Source organism: Sturnira hondurensis, unplaced genomic scaffold, assembly GCF_014824575.4.
Source record: "Sturnira hondurensis isolate 20B ecotype Veracruz unplaced genomic scaffold, ASM1482457v3 Scaffold0000648, whole genome shotgun sequence".
NCBI lineage: Eukaryota > Metazoa > Chordata > Mammalia > Chiroptera > Phyllostomidae > Sturnira > Sturnira hondurensis.
In genome coordinates, this window is record NW_028073279.1 from 12,804,643 (window position 1) to 12,828,445 (window position 23,803).

Below are 23,803 nucleotides of genomic sequence, written 5' to 3' on the forward strand. Positions count from 1 at the left end.
TTTTTTTTGAATACCCACAAGTGAGACGAAAAAACTTGGAACTGTGCAAAGACTACAGTTGGCCCCAAAGAGGGGCCATCCCAACAGATGAGACAGTGAGACAAATTTTACTTTGCTATTACAGAGAACCTGCAAGTTACTGCATATTTGTATTATTATTTTTTCATTATTCTTACATCTTTAATTTTAATAGTATTTTTCTATTCCTCTTCTTTCTGTTTAGTCTGTTTGCTTGGCTGGTTATATTGTATCATTTGACAGGTTTCCCCTGTTATCTCTTTCAGAGTGCATTGCTAATTTACTGTCCTTCACATCACTTGTATTCCTTTAGCACACTACTCAAAGTCCTATACCCCTTATTCTTGTTATCCAGATCACAGTTTCTATCATATGATTGTTGCTGTAATATCATTGTAAATAATAACTGTTTCATACAATTGTAAATACTTCATGGTACCCCTCCCATGGGATCTTAGCCCACTTCACAGTTTTCTGAACTCTATTACTGTAGTGGTTAACTCTATTCTCTCACATACTACACCTATTTACTATCCTTTACTCTCACCTTACCTCAGAATACGACCTCTCACAAACTCACTGCTTTCTAGATCCAACTCACAATCCTTCCCTTCTCAACAAGAGTCTTATGTTCTTTCCATCCTTTCTAAAAAGTGGCCAGTTGGGCGGAAGATCAAGGTTAACACTATACATAGCCAAAGAATCTCCTATCTCTTCTCTACCAGCTATTACTGTAAATATCATAGAATACTCTCTTGCTGTCTTAAACCATTTTGCCTTCCCCTCCAAGTGATCACAAAAAAAGAGTAGGTTGAAGCAGTGAACACCAGGATACCCACTGGAAGAGGAAGCCAACAACAGAGGAACCACCAACAGATGACAATAGAAGAAAGCGAAGGAGGGAGTGGAAACCACATAAACCTCAGTCCAGGATCTATCTGGAAATACAACTAAATAGTGGAGAAACTGCCCAGTACAAACAACTGAACAAGAGCAAAAGAAAAATCCTCAAAACCTTGTACACACAGAAGAACTAGCTTCAACACAAAGTGCCCTCACCAGCACAACAAATTACAAGAGGTGGTGGACAGAGTGACCCTCAGTTAAATAGCTGGTGAGAAGGACCCACCAAAGAAAAACCCCCAAACAATAATAACTCAAAGACAAACACAGAACCAACTTAAATAACAACCTAAGACCAGTGAGCTTGGGAGATCAAGGAGACTAAACCGCTGAATCTCACAGGTATTCTACCACAGAAGTTCACACCATAAACCCAGGGAGCCAGAACAGATCAATTTAAGAAGCTGAAGCTAACAAGAAGAGTCTTACAAACAATGGGAAGACAAGTAACAATCCCCAAGTGAAAGGAAAGGAGGAAGCCTCAGAAAGAATGTTAGATGAAATAGAGGCAAGTCAACTTTCAGATATTGAATTCAAAGCAATGGTTATCAGGAAGCTCAATGATCTCACAATGAACTACCAGAAACTACAGGGGAACTACAATGAACTCACTGCAAACTATATCAACATGAAAAAGGACATAGAAACTATCAACAAGGGCCAAGGGGAAATGAAGAATACAATTTCTGAACTGAAGAACACAGTAGAAGGAATCAAAAGCAGGATTGATGAAGCAGAAGACTGGATCAGAGAGCTAAAGGACAAAGTAGAAAAAAACTCCCAGAAAGAGCAAGAAAGGGAAAAGAGGCTCAGAAAGAATGAAGAGGGATTAAGAGAAATGCAAGACAATATGGAACATAATAATATCTGTATAATAGGGATACCAGAAGGAGAAGAAGAAGAGCAAGGGATAGAAAATCTATTTGAAAAATAATAATGAAAAACTTCCCTAATTTGATGAGAGAAAAAGACACACAAATCCAGGAATCACAGAGTACCAATCAAGAGGAACCCAAAGAGGCCCACTACAAGACACATCATAATTAAAATGGCAAAATTCCAAGACAAAGAGAGAATCTTAAAGGCAGCAAGAGAGAAATAGGAAGTAACGTACAAGGGAGCCCCAATAAGCTTAGCTGCTGACTTCTCAATGGAAATGCTCCAAGCAAAAAGAAATTGGCAAGAAATATTCCAAGTAATGAGAACCAAAGGCCTGGAACCAAGGCTACTTTACCCACCAAGGCTCTCAATTAAGATAGAAGGCCAAATAAAGAGCTTCCAAGACAAAAACAAAAAAGGTCTAAAGAATATGCCTCCACGAAACCAGCTCGGTAAGAGATGCTAAAGGAACTGCTCTAAGGAAAGGAAGGAAATGAGAGAGACAGAGAGGAACACAGGTACAAAATGGCAATGAATAAGTACCCATGAATAATAACCTTAAATGTAAATGGATTAAATACTCCAATCAAAAGACATAAAATAGCTCAATGGATAAGAAAGCATGACTCGCACATATGCTGCCTGCAAGAGACCCACCGCAGGACAAAAGATCTACACAGACTGAAAGTGAAAGGCTAGAAAGAAAATTTCCAAGCAAACAAACAGGAAAGAAAAGCCGGGTAGCAATGCTCATATTAGGCAAAATAGATTTCAAAAAAAAGGGCCATAAAGAGAGACCCAGAAGGTTACTTCATAATACTCGAGGGAAGAATCCACCAAGAAGACATAAACACTGTAAATATATATGTACCAAACATAGGAGCACCCAAATACATAAAGAAAATCTTGGAGGACTTCAAGAAAGATATTGATGGTAACACAATTATAGTAAGGGATTTTAACACCCCACTGCCAAAAATGGACAGATCTTCCAAACAAAATATCAACAAAGATATTGCGGCAATGAACAATGCCCTAGATCAAATGGACTTAACTGATATATATAGAGCCCTTCATCCCAAAGAAGCTCCATACACATTGTTTTCAAATGCACATGGAACATTTTCAAAGATAGATTACATGATAGGACAGAAAACGAGCCTCAACAAATTCAAGAAAATTGAATTTATAACAAGCATTTTCTCTGACCATGAGGGACTGAAACTAGAAACCAATCCCAAAAGAAAAAAAACCCTAACACTCAAAATCATGGAGATTGAATAGCATGCTATTATATAATGAATGGGTCAAGAATGAAATTAGGGAAGAAATCAAAAAGTCTCTGGAAACAAGTGAAAATGAACTTACAGCAACCCAAAACTGGGACACAGTGAAGGCAGTCTTGAGAGGGAAGTTCATAGTAATACAGGCTTACCTAAAAAAGATACAAACATCTCAAACAAACAACCTAACCCTATGTTTATAAGAACTCGAGGAACAACAACAGAGACAGCCCAGAGCAAGTAGAAGACAGGAAAAAAAAACAAGATCAAAGCAGAATTAAATGACATAGAGACTAAAAGCACAATTCTAAGGATCAATGAATCCAAGAGTTGGTTTTTTGAAAAGATAAACAAAATAGATAAGCCTTTAAGTAGGCTCATTAAGAAAAGAAGAGAGAGGACCCAAATAAACACAATCAGAAATGAAAGAGGAGAGATTACAACTGACACCATGAAATACAAAGGATTGTAAGAAATGACAATGAAGAACTATATGCCAAGAATTTTGAAAATCTAGGTGAAATGGACAAATTTCTAGAAAAATATAATCTTCCAAAACTTAATGAAGAAGAAGCAGTAAGCCTGAACAGACCAATAATAGCAGATGAAATTGAAGCAGTAATCAAAAAGGTCTCATCACACAAAAGCCCTGGACCAGATGGTTTCACAGGAGCATTCTACAAAGCATTTAAGGAACAGCTAACCCCTATTCTTCACAGACTATTCCAAAAAATCCAAAATGATGGAAGACTCCCAAACTCTTTTTATGAAGCCAGCATCATCCTAATCCCAACACCAGATAAAGACACAACGAGAAAAGAAAACTTCAGGCCAACATTGCTGATGAACATAGATGCTAAAATCCTCAACAAAATATTTGCAAACTGCATCCAATAATACATTAAAAAAGATCATACACCATGATCAAGTGGGATTCATCCCAGGGATGCAAGGATGGTTCAATACTCGCAAATCAATAAATGTAATACATCACATAAACAAATTAAAACCACATAAACAAAGGCAAAGACAAAAATTATATGATCATGTCAATAGATGCGGTAAAGCATTTGATAAGGTATAGCACTCATTTATGATAAAAACACTCAGCAAAGTGGGAATAGAGGGAGCATTCCTCAACATAATAAAAGCCGTCTATGAGAGACTTACAGCCAACATCATACTCTATGAGCAAAAACTAAAAGCTTTTCCACTAAGATCAGGAACAAGACAAGGTTGTCCACTTTCACCACTTCTATTTAATATAGTATTGGAAGTTTCAGCCTCAGCGATTAGGCACGAAAAGGAAATAAAAGGCATTCAAATTGGAAAGGAGGAAACAAAACTGTCATTGTTTGCAGATGACATGATAGCATACATGGAAAATCCTATAGACTCTGCCAAAAAACTGCTCAAACTAATAAATGAATTTGGCAAAACAGTGGGATACAAAGTCAATATCCAGAAATCAAAGGCATTTTTGTATACTAACAATGAATCAGCAGAAGCAGAAATCAAGAAAAAAATCCCATTTGATATAGCAAAAACAAAAATAAAATATCTGGGAATAAACCTAACCAAGGAGGTAAAAAACCTGTATTCAGAAAACTACACAACACTGAAGAAAGAAATCAAGGGAGACACAAACAAATGAAAACATATACCGTGTTCATGGGTCGGAAGAAATAACATCATCAGAATGTCCATACTAGCCAAAGTAATTTACAGATTCAATGCAATACCTATTAAAGTACCAATGGCATATTTCACAGACATAGAACAAATATTTTAAAAATTTATATGGAACCATAAACAACCTCAAATAGCAACTGCAATTTTGAGAAAGAAGAACAAAGTAGGAGGGATCATAATACTTAATACCAAACTGTATTACAAGACCACTGTAAAAAACAGCCTGGTACTGGCATAAAAACAGACACATGAACCAGTGGAACAGAATGGAGAGCCAAGAAATAAACCCAAGTCTCTAGGGTTAACTAATATTCAACAAAGTGGACAACAACATAAAATGGAGTAAAAATAGCCTCTTCAACAAATGGTGTTGGAAGAACTGGACAGCTACATGCAAAAAAATGAAACTCGAGCACCAACTTACACCATACACAAAAATAAATTCAAGGTGGATAAAATATTTAAATATAAGCTGTGATACCATTACAGTCCTAGAGGAGAACATTGGCAGGAAAATCTCAGATATTTTATGCAGCAACATTTTCAACGATGTGTCCCCTTGAGCAAGGGACATAAAGGACAGAATTAAAAAAATGGGATCTCATCAAAATAAAAAGCTTCTGCACAGCTAAAAGAAACAGTATTAAAATAAGAAGAGAACCAACTGTATGGGAAAACATATTTCCCAATGATACCTCAGACAAGGGTTTAATCTCCAAAATATACAAAGAACTTACATGACTCCACTCTAAGAAGACAAGCAGCCCAATTAAAATGTGGGAAAGAACTTGAATAGACACTTCTCCAAGGAGGACATACAGAGGATCCAGAGACACATGAAAAGATGCTCAATATCACTAGCTATCAGAGAAATGCAAATTAAAACCACAGTGAGATAGCACTTTACACCAGTCAGGATGGCCATCATAAACAAAGCAACAAACAAGTGTTGGAGAGGTTGTGGGGAAAAGGAGACCCTAGTTCATTGTTGGTGGGATTTCAGACTCGTGCAACCACTATGGAAAGCAGTATTTAATTTTCTAAGAAAACTAAAAATGGATCTACCTTTAGACCCAGCAATTCCACTGCTAGGATTGTATCCCAAGAACCCTGAAACACCAATCCAAAAGAATCTATGCAACCCAATGTTCATAGCAGCATGATTTACAATATCCAAGTGTTGGAAGCAACCTAGGTGACCAGCAGTAAGTGAATAATAGATCAGAAAACTATGGTTCATTTACACAATGGAATTCTATGCAGCAGAAAGAAAGAAAGAGCTCCTACCCTTTGCAACAGCATGGATGGAACTGGAAAGCATTATGCTGAGTGAAATAAGCCAGGTGGTGACAGACAAATACTGTATGTTTTCACCTTTAACAGGAACCTAAACAACAAAATAAACAAGCAAACAAAATATACCCAAGGACACTCAAATAGAGAACAGACTGACAGTGACCAGAGGGGAGGGATTTTTAGGGGAAAATGGCAAGGATCTACAAGAACTAGTATAAAGGACATATGGACAAAAACTAAGTAGGGATGGAAATGGGAGGGAGGTGGGGAGCACTGGGGAGGGTGGGCTGGGATGGGAGTAAAATGCAGAAAATTGTACTTGAACAACAATTAAAATAAATTTTTTTTAAAGTCCAAAAAATGCAATAACAATTAAATGTAAAAGAATGCATTAATAGCCAGACTACTAAATGTCTTTAATAACTGAAGGTAATGATGACAGCTAGTGGTGGGGGTTAGGGGGCAGTGAGAAGAGGGGATAGAGGGATTGAGTAAAAAGGAAAAAGGACTCATGGACAGTGAGGTTATTGCTGTTATTGCAATAACAGTGTGGTTATTGCTGTGGGGAGGAGGGTATAGGGGACTAAATGGTAATAGGAAAAAAACAATAAAGATGAAATAAATCAAACAAAGAAAAGAAATAGCTCTGGTATTTCATCCAGTCTCTGAAATAATGGCTTTGTTGTTTTGATTTCAGAAGTATAAAGGAAGCTTTATGTTCAGAGATGGGTGTCCCTGTTTCAAGCACCTGAGGGATTGCATTATATATTTGAAAACAATTTTACAATGTCCGCTTCTCAGAGTGTGAGGCCATTGATGTTTTGATGTGGTTAAGTAATTTAGTAAAATCATGTGACAAATTAAATTAGATTTTAGCTTCCTTGGTGTTTTCAAAGAAGACACTTAAAATGAGTGCATCTAAGGCACTGTGGAAAGCACTATGGAGATACCTCAAAAAATTAAAAATGGAACTGCCCTATGACCCAGTGATTCCACTTCTGGGAATTTATCTGAAGAAACTGGGAACACTAATTTGAAAGAACACAAGCACCCCTATGTTCATTGTAGCATTTATTTACAATCATCAAGGCATATGGAAGCAGCTCAAGTGTTCATCAGTAGATGAGTGGATGAAACAACTACAGGACATTTACATAATGAAATACTATTTGCCCATAAAAAGATAAGAACATTTTTACCATTTGCAACAGTATGGATGGACCTGGAGCATATAATGCTAAGTGAAATAAGCCAGTCAGAGAAAGATGAATACAATATGATTTCACTCATATATGAAACCTAATAAAAAACTGAAGTAACAAGGAAAATAGAGACAGTCTGACAGCTCTAAGGGGGATTGAGCAAAAGGAAAAAAAGACCATGAACATGGACAACAATGTGGTGATTATGGCAGGGGAGAGGGTATAGGGGGAATAAATGGCAATTGAAAAAATGCAATTAAAAATGAGTACATCCATAAGCGTGTAGCACTGAGAGAGTTTTCCATTTCTCTTTTTTTCATAGCAAGGTGCTGGTAGAGCAGGTAATAGATTCTTTTATTTTCATCTTGAGTAGAAACAAAGGAGAAATTTTTGAATTTCATTCTGTGGTTCCCATGCCTGAGTGAGAGAAAATAAATGAGTATAAGGAAGAAAGAGGGAGAGATTTTCAAAGATACTGATGAAGAAGCTGCTTTAAATAACATTATTTGGTGGTGGGCAAGAGTGAAGACAAGAACAAAGACTTCACAAGGATTTCATAAACAGGCAGATCTGAATTTTAATCTTGTTTCTACAATTTCCCTTTTTTGTCACTCAGTTTTTCTGGGCTTGTTTCCAACTTTTAAAGTTGCAATCACAATGTTGAATTATTACTGTGGGGTTAATTGTGCTGATACAGGTAAAATACCTGTCTGGATACCTGGCAGAGTCAATGTTTAATAAGCTGGTTCTTTGCTTTGATTCCGAGAGTGGTTTTTCTCTGTAATCACTTTGAGCATCTCATGTGATGTTTATGGGAATGTTTCATTATTGTGAATTCTGGTTCTCACTATTGACTATAAAATCTTGGAAAAGATAGTTAATTCCTCTCTGCCTCTGTTTCTTTATCTGCAAAAACTATACAATGGTAAATATCTCATAAAGTCATTCATCTACCTAGGACACTTATTAAATGCCCACTGTTTTGAACAGGCTATGTTCTGGGATATTGGGGCAACATGGTAAACAAATGAAATGAAGACTACTGTTGGGTTGAAAGGAATCAATAGAGGCAAAACAGTACCTGTCATAAAAAGAGCAATCAATATGGGCATTATCATCATAAAAATGAACAAACAGTATTTTCTATGGTCTAAGAAAGACGGGATTTTATTGTGTGTAAAGGGCATTATTATAATTCAGTTCTTTTTCTTCTCACAAATCTTGGCTTTTGAAACTATGGACTTTGTAAGATTTCAAGAGCATCTGCTTGGGATTGACAAAAGATTCATGTTTTTGTAGTTTGTTTAGTATTCGTGATTTCCAGGGCAAAGTGACTTATAATGGAGTGAGAAATACATTGGTTTAAAATACCATCTATTATATTAGGTAAATAGTAAATGTTTAATTACTAATTAACATTCATAAATAGTTATAATTAATTCTTTTAGGAATTTCTAAAATATTCTAATAAAAAGCACAAATTAAGCAAATCACTTGCCAGTGATAGGACCCTTTGGTGATGTAGCTTCTTGTAGATGGAGTTCACTGAGATAAGTAAATGGTTATAGGAAACCATGAAAGACACACTATGAAGGCCAATGATATAAATAAAATCAAACTGTTTTTGGAATTATCATCTTTCTTCAAAGGCTAACCCAACAGACTGACTAGGAGTGTGTTAGAGAGACACACATTTTACAGGTTTGAAATTTTTCTTCAGCAAATTGATTTCCCCTTCTATTTCTCCAGGCATTCTTTCAAAGCAGAGTTAAAATCAATATTTTGTGATTCTTGTTCAATATAAATATGAAAGTTCCTGAAAATTTAATATCCAGATGTAGAAAGATGAATTTGATTATTTTCAACAATGGGAATCTAGGGGTCTAGTCCAGAATGTGTGCAGTGATGAAGAGTTTCAGAGTGTTTCTACAGTTCACTGCTGGTTATCTGCTCAGCAGAAGCTTTTGTGGTCTACGCGTTTTACTGGAATGCCATTAAAGAGTTTGAAAACCTCTCATTCTGGAGGAATGGAGTTGATTGGTTTCTGGGCTTTAGTGCTGCAGGAAGAAGTTTCTCACTCAAAGCTGAAAATGTGGGTAGTTCATCATATATAGATTAAATCTGAGCAGGAAGTTGGGTGTAAAAAGTGAAAGATTTCCTCATGTATTTGGAAACTGGAATATGATTTCAAGATTGGGAGAAGTGCAGAGAACAAAGAAGACCAGCAAGCTGTGAATGTGTGAAGGGTTATCACAGACATTTATGGGGAGCAAATATTAAAGTCTTGGCCTTCACGGATCTACTTCAACCTAGTGTCTGGGAAGGTGGGCTACATTTAATGGTGGAGACATGAAATGGAAAAAATAGCCATTATTTTAATTTAAAGATTGTAAATTCCACTATTTCTCATCATGTCTAAAAACCAGGTGGTAATCTGTGAGCCTCATTGTGCCTCTTTTCACCTTTTCTCCATAATTAAATTAACATATTTGAATTTAAAAAATTTTGCTATTACCTATGAATTGTGTTTATTTAAAAATAAATGAACACAAACAAACAAACATGAAAACCAGCCTCAAATCCTACTGGCTGTGGAAAACAAAGTCATTATGAACACCTGAAGGCAATGCCTTATTGCACAAAACTCTCTGTTTGGAATGATAGCAAAATCCTTCCATGCTTATAGGAAAGTACATCTAATGTAAAATGGCTCTGAAAAATTTGATGCAAATTTGCCATTGAAATTAGAGTGGACGAGACCACAGTCCCACAGCATAAGTAAAGCAGTGCTTCCCAAATCCAGTTAAGTATCAGAATCACCAGTGAACTTACTGAAATACAGATGTCAGACCCATCTTACTAAATTAGTGTGGGTGAAGGATTTGTAAATTTGTAGCTTGCATTTTCTTCATATTTTAATTTAAAGTACAGAAAATTTTAGGAACTATTGGAATAGTGCATTAAACTATTTTTTCTCTATTAGAATTTTTCCAAGTGTGGTCTGTAGTTCAGTTGCATTTGAGTCTAGGAGTGAGAGGGTGAGAGTGAAAGTGAGACAGGAATGAAAATTAAAATACATATTCCTGGGCTTCACTCCAATCCTGCTGGACAAATGATTCAAATGTGTTTAGTTACAGTTGTCCTACCTTTTCCCCTGTTGCTCTCTCCTGCCCTGTCCTTTTTTTTTTGCAGTTTTAAGTTTACAGTAAAATCGAGATAAAGGTACAGAGATTTCTCATATACCTTTGGCTTCCTACCGTGCATAGCCTCAGCATGATCAACATCCTCAACCAGAGAAGTATATTTGTTACACTTGTTGAAGCTATATCAGCACATCGTAATCACCCAATGTCCATAATTTACACTATGGCTCATCTTTGGATTTGTACATTCCATGGGTTTGACAAATGTATAATGACATCAATCCATCATTATGGTATCACCCAGAGTGTTTTCACTGCCCTAAAAATCCTCTGTGGTTTACTTATTTATCTCTGTTCATTCCCCTAACACTTTGGCAACATAGGTTTTTCTGTGTCTTCTCATAGCTTGGTAGTACATTTCTTTTTAATACTGACTAATATTCCTTTGTCTGGATGTACCACAATTTATTTATTCATTCACCAATTAAAGGATATCTTATAAAATCCAGGCTTGGGCATTTATGAATAAAACTGCTATAAATGTTTATGAGGAGGGTTTCTTTTGTGTAGACATAAGTTTCAACTCCTTTGAATAAATGCTAAGGAACATGAGTATAGTAAGAGTATATTTAGTTAGAAATTAGAAATAACCAAATTGTCTTCCAAAGTGGCTGTGCCATTTTGCATTTCTACCCACAGTGAAAGAGAATTCTCATGGCTCTGCATCCTCTTCAGCAGTGGTATTTCATTGTTTTTTTAACTTTCATTTTATTGATGACATATGTGGAGAATCTTTTCATACACTTGTTTGCCATCTGTGTATCTTCTGTGCTGAGATGTCTGTTAAGGTCTATCTTTTTTAATGGCAAAACACATTTTTTTTTAACTTTTTTTGAATTGCTGTTCAAGTACAGTTGTCTCCATTCCAACCCCCCCCCCATGACTCCCCTCAACCCCAGCCATCCCCACTTCCCACCCTTGATCCTACCCACCTTTGGTTTTGTCCATGTGTCCTTTATACATGTTCCTGAAAATCCTTCCCCCCCCATTATCCCCTCCCACCTCCCTTTCGGTTATTGTCAGTTTGTTCTTAATTTCAGTATCTCTGGTTATGTTTTGCAATCAGGTTATTTGTTTTCTCATTGTTAGGTTTTAAGAGTTCTTTATAAATTTTAGATTAGTACTTTATTAGAGGTATCTTTTAAAAATATTTTCTCCCAATTTGTGATTTGTATTCTTGTTCTCTTGATCAGGTGATTTTTATGTCAAAAGACTTTGTATATTCTCCTATGAATGGGTGATGGATGGAGGAGATCCACATGATTTGAATTGACTGTAACCACCAATGAGATGGAAATTGTCTCAGCCACAGCAATAGACAAGGAAGTACTGAATCCTAGGCAAGGTACTTGATAATTTATCAACATAATCTCATTTTTTCTTGATAACTGTGTTATGAAATAAATATTAAGATACTCATTGTAGCCCTGGCTGGGTGGCTCAGTTGGTTGGAGTATCACCCTATGCACCAAAAACCTGATAGTTTAATCACTGTTTGGGGCATGGGTGGGAGGCAGCCAATTGGTGTTTCTCTCTCACGTAGGTGTTTCTCTTTCTTTCTCTCTCTCTCCTTTCCTCTGTATCTAAAATTAATGAAAATATATATCCTTGTGTGAGTATAAAAAAAGATACTCATTATAGAGGGCCTCAGTTGAGTTCCTAGAGTTGGAAAAAGTGGAACCGAGATAGGGTCTAACTGACCACTATACCTCACCAAGCTGCCAATAAATCTATACTGAACTGTGTGTAAATAAGTAAAAGTCAACTTTAATTCCCACTCTAATATTATCTATCTCTGTGGCATTAGCTATGTCTCTGAGCCTCAGTTTCCTTACTTTTCATAGCCCAAATGTTATGTAAGAATATGGCTCTATTTTCTATAGTAGCCTTCCTTCTTAAATTTCTAATAAAAGGCATTGGACCACAGAAAGAACACCTGTGGAAAATGAGCCTGTCATCTTATATGTTCTCTTCTCTTCTAAGTAACTGTCTGAAGTCAATATTTCAATGTCTCAAAAAAGAATTTTATTTTCCACATATATACAGGCAGGCTGGGACAGAAATGTGGTGTGCTGAAGATTCCTTGGTATTTATTTATTTACTTATATAACTTCGAATACTCCCAGTCACCTGCCCTCACAATAGGGCCATAAATATTAACACCAACAGAATCTCAAGAGACTTATCAGCAAAACTAGAAAAATAAAAAAAAAAATGTTCTCACACTTACTATGGCTATTTACCTTCTACATTCCAGAATAAATGATGTTTAACCTCTGTACCACCTGTGTACAGTAAAGGTTAAGGACTTTTACTTCTAGATGTCTGTTGTATTTATAACGCAGGCTGCTTCCTTCTAGAATGAAATACCTCTGGAATCATTAGCAGTCGCACCTGGGCAGCCAGGAGATTTCTGGTGGCTTTTAAAGTGACCCACACCTATGCCCACACCATCCTCACAGGCTAATGGTGAGTGAAGCCATGACTTAGATTCAGACTTGCATGTCCTTCAGTGTGACTAGACTTTTCTAAATGACTTCCTTTAGCCCCAGCTCATGTTGCTAGGTTTGGTGGCCCCTTCAGAATTAGCATTCATGCCCAGGTTTTCTCAAGGTTCTTGGCTTAATTTACCCTTTCACCTCTTTGCATTCCAGTTCCTTAGCAGTGTCCCAGAGCACTCAGCACTCAACGCGTAGTGGGGATGGACTGTGTGAGTATCTCCACGTCTCCACATCTCCCTGACCAGAGGAGGATAAAATGGACAAGGGCTTTAACAGAGAAGAGTGACTACACATGGGTTTGCAGCAATGATCCTTGTTTACTCCTTTATCTCACCATAATTATTAATGATGTGCCTTTTCACTTACAAAATGGTCCTGGTTTGAATGATTTACCTTATAATGTCACTCTCTATATAATGTTCTCTGCCTTATGAAATTGGTCCTGTAGTATTACACTCAGTGTCTAAAAGACAGAGTTACAAACCAAATAAAAAGCTACCTTTGATGAATTTGTATGTATTGTGGAGATTTTTAAAACAGAGCTGTTCCTAGCATAGTCCCAGGTGTACCACAGGCATAAAAATCTGTAACTTATATTATTAAAGGTGGTCATTTTTTACATTTCCTGGGTTAATGTAGATAGTAAACCCACAGTGAGTCAGCCCAGCATAGCATCTGCCAAGCTCTATGTTAAAGGGAATCCCAGGAGATACTTTTCATTTTGAAAGGAAGTCCTAAAACTCTGAGACCAACACATCATTTCTGTTCTGTATTGCCTGATATTCTTACTTACCAATTCTGTAAATCATCTTTAGATGAAGAGTAGTAAGTTAAAAAGCCAGAAGATACTATTGCAGAAAAGAAGGAATTGAGAGGTCTGGGTGTAATAAGCATTTGGAGTTGAAGCAATCCAAGGTAAAAAAGGAGAAAGATCACATGAGAACAATGTGTTTTGGTTGTACAACTGATGGTAATTTATTCATCATGAGCAGGCTAGGGAAGAGTGGGGGGAGCTCTAAAAGTCATTTTTTGTTTTGAGATGTTTAGCTACAGTGAAGGCCTCTATGTTTCAGATGATATAGGAATAGTGTTCTCTTATCTTGGGCCCAGAGGAAGTATGTACTCTTCCAGGCGGCCAGATTCCAGGTCTTGGAATGAATGATAAACCTTGAAGCAATCACGTGTCCTCTGCTAGGAATGCATTCCTGGGGATTTGTGGTCTCTCCATCTGGGCTGCAGGTGATGGAGTGGGATTAAGTCAGGGAACAGGGAAAGGCCCAGGAGGGAATCCAAGACCTGGGCTCAGCAGGAGCTTTAGCTGGATTAACACAAAGGCAGCAATCATGACCATGCAGGGGAACTTTCAACTCACAAGGGCAGCATGCTTGGGTACAGTGTTGGGGGCAGATGGCAGGGTCTACGCAATAATAGAGGAGCACTTAAGTTGGAAGTGAAGGAGATCAGAAAACTTATGCAGTAAAGGTCAGAGGGGCCATGCCAAAGTACAAGGAAAAGAAGAAGAATGGAGGAAGAGATTGGTCATAAAGAAAGAAACATCTTTGGGCATGAAATTACCAGCTAAGTACTTGCAGGAAGATCAGAGTCTGTGACCTCTTAAATATCTGAAACAACTTGCAAATGAAGGGCCAGTTTTCTAAATAAAAGTACTATGTTCTATGTCATGATTCAGAAGTGGTTAATTTAGAGAAGGCTGTACTTAGAAAGAAAGACTGGTTCAAGATATGGGGCTGCCCTTAACTTCCTGTATGTGTTTGGATATGTTTCACGTTGCCTTTAAAAACTTGGGATGTGGATCTACGTTGTCTAATATGGTAGCCACATACGATTTCTTAAATTTAAATTTAAATTAGTTAAATACAACAGTCAGATCTTTAGTCACATTTCATGTAGTTGGCAGCTCCATGTGTTTAGTAGCTACCATATTGGATAGGGAAAATATGAGAGATTTCCATCATGGCAGAAAGTTCTTTTGAAGAATATTGCCCATCTCTAAGGCAACTCCCAGTTTGGATTTTCTCTAAGGCCATTTGGGAACTGTAAATAAAGGCACTGTGTATCAGCAATGAAGCTAGATGCCATTTTTGCCCGACCCAACAACCCGGCAACAGCAATCTTTGCAATGAAGCTCCCATTGACCTAGTGGAGACTTTCTCAGAGTTGAACCAGTCTGAGGCTCTGTATACTCAATCCTCTGTCTCCCCTTCTCCTTTCACAGATATCAGATCTACATTGCAGCATTGCCTACCTCTTCTTCTCTCTTTAACTTACACAGGCCTTGTCCTCGATAAATCACTTGCACTTCCAATTCCATCTTGGAATATGTGTTTTGAAAGGCCTGGAATGAGATGATGAGGGAATGTTCTTTATGACAGACAGTTAGAATCACCAAAGAATATGATTGCAAGTGATAGTCTGAGCAGGCCACCGGGCATGTCTGATCTACCTCAGAGGCCTTTATAGCTCTCTTCTCATCCATACCCTTCCCAGAGAAAACCCAGAAAAGTTTTCTTGCTCTTCACCTTTCCAGTCTCTGCTTTCTGGTTGCTCTAACTCTGTCCTGACTATTCTCTTGGAGCAAACTTGGTAGTTCAGAGCTCACATTTGATCTCTGGCCATTATACTGAACTTGATATTTTGACTATACTTTTATCCAAGGCCAACCTTTACTCAGGATAGAGACTTCGATTCTTCTTTCCTCTGTTTTCCATGGCCTTGACCATCTGCCTCATTCCCAGCCTTTGTCTTTTGAATCCCAGCCTGCAAAAATCAGTAAGGCACTTTCTTGCCTAGGAGGAAAAGTATGCAATATTTTCTCAGTACAAGAAAGTGAGATTTTCAAACATATGTGAATTAAATATGCCAGCCTGGGAGTCTAGCTGAGCTGCAGAAGGGTACCCAGAGGGTGCAGGCCAGTCAATAGTATTCCTTGACAGTCCTCTAGTCTTTGGAAGAGGCTTGGAAAAATAGGAAAGCCTCCTGAGAGGGAAGTGGTAGAAAGGTGCACTTCATTTACATTTTTGTCCTTTTAATATTCAGCAAAAGTTGAACATTAACACTGTGCTGTGCTAGGTCCTGGGCTAGCTGGGGATAGAAGTATAAACGAATAGAGTCCCTGCTCCTGGGGCTCATGGCCTAGAGTTTAGATTTGACACAGGAATTCAGGAACTTTATCTGAGGCAGGAAAAAGCCACAGAACTAACATAAAATATCCTGATCTATGGTGAGAGAAAACTGGAACTGAGATATAGGAGGTGGCCCTGGAGCTACTCACACGACCCTACCTCAGGTAGCTCTAGGGTTTGTACTTGAGTCTCAAGCAACTTGTCCTAGGAGAAGAATAGAACAGCAGGAGCTGGGAGCCAAGAATAGTCCAACACTGGCCTCCCCAGATAGAGACCTAGTAGATTCTAGGCTGTAGCTTCTGAGTGACATGCCAGGTATTGGAGGACTCACAGAAGTGCCCACTGGGCTTCTGATTATAATTCATCATTCTATAACAGCTAGTGTTTGCATATATCTTATATTTGAAATATTTGCCCATTGAAATAAACAGAATTCAGCCAGACTTACACTATAGGCAGTGTTAAAGCATATTGGTATGACTGCCTGTAACAGAGACCCAACATAATAGAGACGTATGTAAGGTAGACCTTCAATTCTCTGCCACGTAGATGTCCTATTGCTGGGGTAGCTCTGCTTTATGAATTCATGAAGGAAGAACCCAGGCCTCTTCTCTCTTGTTACTCTGACCTTCCTATGTGATACTCTCAGCCACATGGTCCAAGACTGCTCACCACCATGCCTGGATTCCATCCAGAATGAAGGCAGAGAGGGGAAGAGGCAAACATGCCTTTTCCTTTAAAGGTGGAGCCTGGACATAACACACACAACTGATGCCCAGATCCAACTGGCCACAGTTTGCTCTCAGGATCCCTGGAAGAGACTGTGTGCCAAGGCAAAGACAATGGATAGTAGGGGATAATTTCCATCAATCCTGGTGCACGCTTAATTTAGAGACTGTGGTCTATTCCTAACACGTCCCTCGGTGTGGCCTCTAAACCTCCTTTTTGTCACCGCCATCCCTCAGACCTACCTCTACTAATACGTTTTTTTCCACTGTGGATTGTAACTCTGTTCATTTGTATCTGTGACCTTCTTGCCAAGCAGAAACTGTTCAGATCTATTGTGTGCCAAGCCTGGCACAAAGTAGATGCTCAAAACATGGGATATCTGGCTCAGTTAAATGCTTGATGAATAGATGAAATCCTTCAGAAATGAAATGTTGCAAAATCCCTGCCTGAAAGAGACATTAAATTCAAGGCACTCATTTCTCCCCTGGAAGGACAGGTTGTGCTCATGTATTTTTAAAATTTTTATATACATCTTTTGAAATTATTTGAAAACAACCTATTCATATTAGGTAAAATTTACTGAGGGAATGATTAAATAGGTGCAGAAGCTGCAAATTTGGCATGCCCAGATGCAAAGGTCACCATGAATTTCAGCTCCAGGCCTCTCTAAGCAGTAGCTCACTGCATTCCTCTGTGGGTAGGAACTGGACAACCTTTTCTGGCTTGGTTATACCAAGTGGAAGTAACATCCTTTCCCACCCCCTGCCACATCAAAGGGGCCCTGGGAGCAGGGAGGAGTGTTTTGTGGCTTTTCACTTCAGGAAGCAAGCATAATGATGCTATTCATTGCATTAACTGCAAAAAACTATCATTAAGTCTTTGAATGTCTTATAATCATGGGGAAGGGAACTAATACTTTGTAGTTCCAAATATGCCAGGCACTTAGCAACCACCATCTCGTTTAATCTTCTCAATATTCTATGAGAAAGGTAATTTGAATCCCCATTTTACAGATGAGAATTGTCTCAGAGAGATAAAATAATGTGCCGAGGTAGTGCTAAAGTTGAAGTAGGATATGCCTGTACAAAAGTCTGCACTCTTTCCATGATGTCAAATGGCCATCCCTTATATTCCTAGACCACTTTGTTATGCATAAAGTGCCTTTGTAACACCACCTCTCTGACCTTGACGATTGTCCTGTGAGGTGTGGGAGGCAGGGGCTTTTGCTCCCCGTTCTGCACAGATTAACTGACTTGGCTGCATGTCACACTGCTGTATGACTGTCAGACCAGGTCTTCAAGTCTCGGGCTGTTTTGTTCCGTCCACACCCACCTTATGCAGGGGTTGTATAGCTGGCAGGCATAGAGAAAATAGTTGATTTTTTTAAAGATATCAACCACTGTCATAATGGAGTCCAAGAGAGATGACCAACTTGTCTTGATCTTCCCAGGATTTGCCTGGTTTAAGTACAGGAAGTCCTGTAACCTGGGAATACCTGTGGCCGTAGGCAAACTGGGAAGGTTGAGTTCTTCTGACCAGGTAGATTTTCCTGAACTTCATAGGAATCAATAATTTTTTTGACAAACAAAATCAGGGCTTTTTATTTCATCTAATGAGGGCTTTTTTGGTGCGAAAATAGCGTCATAAAAACCACAAGATTTCTGGATAATAATATGATTATTATTGGCTCAAAATTATTTGTTAAACAAAGTAAATTCCAGTGGGAAATCCTGTACCTTAGAGTTCAAGCACTTGACCTAGCTGAACTGTACCTTGTGACTGTGCTTCTGTCCCATCAGTCTTCACCTTAGAGCCAAGACCACTGAGTATCATCTATTTAGCCATCAAAAATTGTCAATAGAATCACATGGGGAGCTTGTTAAAACACCCATTGCCCCAGCCCCAGAGATTATTATTCACTAGGTCTGGGGTGGAGCTGTGAACATACACCCCTAACAAGATCCCATGATGCTGATGCTGCTAATTTGTGGAGCAATCTTTTAACAGCACTTGGTGAGTTTGGTGGTCCCTAAAGTGGGGGTGTAAGGCAATCCATTGGGGTATGAACATTTATGCATATTTATATAAAATTAAAAACATTGTGATTTAAAATAGTAAATAGAGTAAGTAATGTATTGTTAGTATAGTAGTGTAGGTAAATAACTTATATGTAAATAAATATACATAATTAGGGGCACATGTGAAAAAGACCTTGAGAGAATTGACCAATCAACATTTCTCCAAGAGGACAGGTGAGTCCTATATCAGAGTCATATGTATCTGAACCTGCATCATGGAAGCAGGCATTTCCAGCAGGCTTCCTAGGTGATTCTTCTGCACACTTAAATTTCAGAGCCTCGGTCTGAATTCTGGGGCCCATTCTCTGGACCAGTGGTTCTCAAGGTATGGTCCTGAAGCATTAACGGATCTATTACCACTTCCTGTGAAGCATCATGGGAAACTTGTTAGAAATTCAAATTATCAGGCACCACCCTAGACATACTGAATTGAATACTCTGGGGGTCCTGCCCAGCAATCAGTGGGTTAACAAGCCCTCCAGGGGATTCTGATGCTTCATAAAATTCAAGAAACACTGTTCTCCACAGGAGACCTTTAAGGAAACTTATAGCTAGTGACTCCATAATGGGTTATCTTACAGCCACTGTTTCTGACTTTTTGACCTGAAGAGAAGACTCTCTTGAGGCCTGAGTTCCCCCAGAAGATGAATTCCTCACTACTTTCATCTGTTGTATTATCAAAGATGAACAAACCATGTCAGAGTCATAGTCTAACCCTTGCTGAACCTCAGTTTTTCAATCTGTAAAATTGGTCAGCCCCAATTGATTGACAAAGCCCAATGAGACAATGTGTGAGAAAAGGGTTTTGCCAGCTGTACTTTGAAAATTGTATCTCATTTAAAATTTCTGTTTCACAGGGTTTGTTCATTCCTCTTGTTCTGTTCACCTGTGATCCACTCACACTTACATTTTCTTTTTTTAAATATATTTTATGGATTATGCCATTACAGTTGTCCTGTTCCCCCCTTCAGTCCCCTCCCCACTGCACACCCCCTCTCCCACCATTCCCCCCTTTAGTTTATGTCCACTTGTCTCAAATTCTTTAGATTCTATATTTCCCCTACTATTCTTGCCCTCCCCCCTCTATTTTCTACCTACTGTCTATGTTACTTATTCTCTGTACCTTCTCCCCACTTCTCCTCCTCCCACTCCCCTGTTGCTAACCCTCCATGTGATCTTCATTTCTATGGTTCTGCTCCTGGTTTAGCTGTCCTCTTGGTTTTCTTTTGTTTTAGGTGTGGTTGTTAATAACTGTGAGTTTGCTGCCCTTTCACAGTTCATATTTTTCATCTCCTTTTTCTTAGATAAGTCCCTTTAACATTTCATATAATAAGGGCTTGGTGATGATGAACTTTTTGAATTTGATCTTATCTGAGAAGCACTTTACATGCCCTTCCATTCTAAATGAAAGCTTTGCTGGATAGAGCAATCTTAGATGTAGGTCTTTGGATTTCATGACTTAGAATACTTCTTTCCAGCCCCTTCTTGCCTGTAAGTTCTCTTTTGAGAAGTCAGCTGACAGTCTGATGGGAGCTCCTTTGTAGGTGACTGTCCCCTTATCTCTTTCTGCTTCTAGGATTCTCTCCTTCATTTTAATCTTGGGTAATGTAATTATGGTGTGCCTTGGTATGTTCCTTCCTGGGTCCAACTTGTTTGGGACTCTCTGAGCTTCCTGGACTTCCTGGAAGTCTATTTCCTTTGCCAGATTGAGGAAGTTCTCCTTTATTATTTGTCCAAATAAGTTTTCTACTTGTTGCTCTTCTTCTTCCCCTTCTGGTACCTCTATAATTTGGCTGTTGGAACGTTTAAAGATGTCCTGAAGGTTCCTAAGACTCTCTTCTCATTTTTTTTAAATTCTTGTTTCTTCATTCTTTTCTGTTTGGTCATTTTTTTCTTCCTTCTCATCCACTCCCTTGATTTGAGTCCCAGTTTCCTTTCCATCACTATTGGTTTCCTGTGCATTTCCCTTACTTTCACTTAGCTTAGCCTTCATTTGTTCCTCTAATTTGTGACTAAAATCAACCAGTTCTGTGAGCATCCTGATCACCAGTATTTTGAACTGTGCATCTGATAGGCTGGCTATTTCTTGGTTGCTTAGAGTTATTGGCTCTGGGCCTTTGAGTTCTTCTTGAGCCATGATGTTTTGGTCTGTTTGTGCCTGTTACATATGAGGGGCAGAGCCCTTGGTGTTCACCAGGGTGGGGCAACTAAGTCGCTGGGTTGTGACACTGTTTGTAGGGGCGGGGTCAAAAAGGGGCAATGGTGGTCCCCTCTGCTGCTTCCCGCTGCTGGGGCCTGTGTGGTCCATCTCACTGCTCACTCCTTCGCCTGTTTATCTGTGGGCGAATGTGTGACTGCAGCCAGCTTGCCGCCTTACGCCCTCACTGGGTCTGCCCGTCGCAACCCCACACCTGGTATCTGCCAACTGCTGCCCACACACCTGGGTCCCTCGGTCAGTCTGGCTGAGTTTTCCTGCGCAACCCTGCTCCACCAGTCTCTGGCTCTGTCTCTCTTACCGGTCTAGCTGAATGGTTCGTAGTTGTCGGACTTCCGTATAGTGCAATTTTCTGTTTGGTAGTGTTTTTGTTACTAAAACTGTTGTTTTTAAACTTGGTTGTGGGAGGAGACACAGTGTTTCCACCTATGCCTCCATCTTGGCCGGAAGTCCTACATTTTCTTCTAGTGATGATAATACCATTTATTGCATGGCTGCCAGACACTGTTAATTTTTTTTTAAAAAAATTATTTATTTAATTGTTGTTCAAGTACAGTTTTCTGTCTTTTATGCCCATCCCAGCCCACCTCCCCAGTGCTCCCCACCTCCCTCTCATTTTCACCTCACTTTTTGTCCATGTGTTCTTTATACTAGTTCCTGTAAATCTTTCCCCTTTTTCCCTGAAATTCCTTCCCCTCTCCCCTCTGGTCACTGTTAGCCTGTTCTCTATTTGAGTGTCTTTTGTTATATTTTGCTTGCTTGCTTGTTTTGTTGTTTAGGTTCCTGTTAAAGGTGAGATCATATGGTATTTGTCTTTCACCACCTGGCTTATTTCACTCAGCATAATGCTTTCCAGTTCCATTCACGCTGTTGCAAAGGGTAAAAGCTCCTTCTTTCTTTCTGCTGCATAGAATTCCATTGTGTAAATGTACCATAGTTTTTTGTTTTACATTTTTATGATTTTATTAACTATTACAATGATATTTATTATTTATTTTTCCCCCCAATTTTTATTTAATTATTTTTCAAGTAAAGTTTTCTGTCTGTTACTCCCATCCCATCCCACCCCCCGTGCTTCCCCGTCCCTCCCATTTCCACCCTTCTCGGTTGTTGTCCATGTATTCTTTATATATGTTCCTCTAAATCCCTCCCCTATTTCCCCTGAAATTCCCTCCCCTATCCCCTCTGGTCACTGGCAGCATTTATCTTGGTTTGAATTGGTGTAGGAACCAAGCAGAACAAATAGTAAATATCCTCATTGGTAAAGCGTGTAAGTTTTGGAAAGTCTGGTTTGAATTATTTCTATTTTAATATTTTTAAGTTTGATAATATAAATAAAACATCTTAATTCCTAATTATAAGTCCTACTATACTTAATTATATCATTTTATAATTTCAAATACATTCTAATAAGTAAAAAAGGCATGATTATTAAATACTCAAAGGTAAATATATTACTTTCGTTCTTAACATCACTATTTCCCCAAACTTATTTCAATAGACTTTGTCTCAATGTCTAAAACTTTTGACCTCATTTTTCAGAACTGCTCATTCATGTAATTATCTCTAAAATACTTATTTAAAGCATTAAAAACTAAATACATTCTCCCATAATTAGTTTTCATAATTCATTAAGATAAAGCATTGACTGTAACTTTGAAGCATTCTTCCAACTTGGAAATCAAGTACTTTTCAAACTTTTATTTCTGAGGTATTCTGGGAATAATATGCTAATTACTTCAATAACTCCCCATAAGAGCTCTGACATCACACCACACTTCAGAAAGTTTTACTTACTGAAACATCTTTCAGGTTTTTCTCAAAGGAGAAATGACAAGACTCTTTAGGAAAATGAAACGTGTACGCAGTGGCCGGTCCTGCTCCTGACAACAATGCTTTTCTCAGCTCATCAACATATTTCTCTCTTTCCATTGCCATGTCATCAGCTTCTTGGGAAATTGCTGATTCACCAACTATGGAAAACATTAATGAAAACTTTTAAAATAAAAAGTAAATTTCTAAACATGAAAATAGTTCTTTACCTGTTGCTATTAATTGATCACTTATGCAACAGAAATTTTAAATAAAATCAAACCCCATACCATACATTTTTAAATCAAATTATACCCTTTAACTGAACTCAATTTTTGACAAACACATTTAGTTTCAAATCTCACCTGAGAACACGAGGCTCCTTCCTTTCTATTCTTTCTCTTCTCAGATGAAATGCATGCACTAGCAATTACCACAGAAACTACTACCCTATATACTTGCTACTAGATCATAGCCAGAGAAATTACTCCCTATAATCATTAATAAGGTAAGTATTTTACTACATCTTTCTTCCCTGCCTCTATTATTAAAGAGATTAAATAGACAACAGTCTATTTCTCCCATGGGCACAGTCAAATTAAAGTAGAAGTGGAGTTCATACTGTTTATGTCGCTTTGTGCCAACAACAGGAGATGTGAATGGAGGGAGGTGATGATGGAGGAAAAAGAAGGGAACTAATATTTACAGTGTCTCCTCTACAACATACTATACTAGGGATCTGCCTTCCAGTCCTCTCATCTAGGTACTTTTAAAGTTCATGTTTTACTCACCCATAGATAACTTACTTCAGTAATCATATTTTCAATTTTAGATACTGTTTCTTATTCA

The 23,803-nt window shown here is 38.3% G+C and overlaps 1 long non-coding RNA gene across 1 annotated transcript in view; it reads left to right on the forward strand.

Moving 5' to 3' along the window:
- The window catches only part of LOC118985323 (uncharacterized), a 77,228-nt gene that overhangs the window by 44,601 nt on the left and 8,824 nt on the right, over positions 1-23,803 (forward strand). The window contains exon 2 of the long non-coding RNA XR_005066097.1: positions 11,670-11,821. This is a non-coding gene — a long non-coding RNA (uncharacterized LOC118985323). The remainder of the gene's footprint in view (positions 1-11,669; positions 11,822-23,803) is intronic.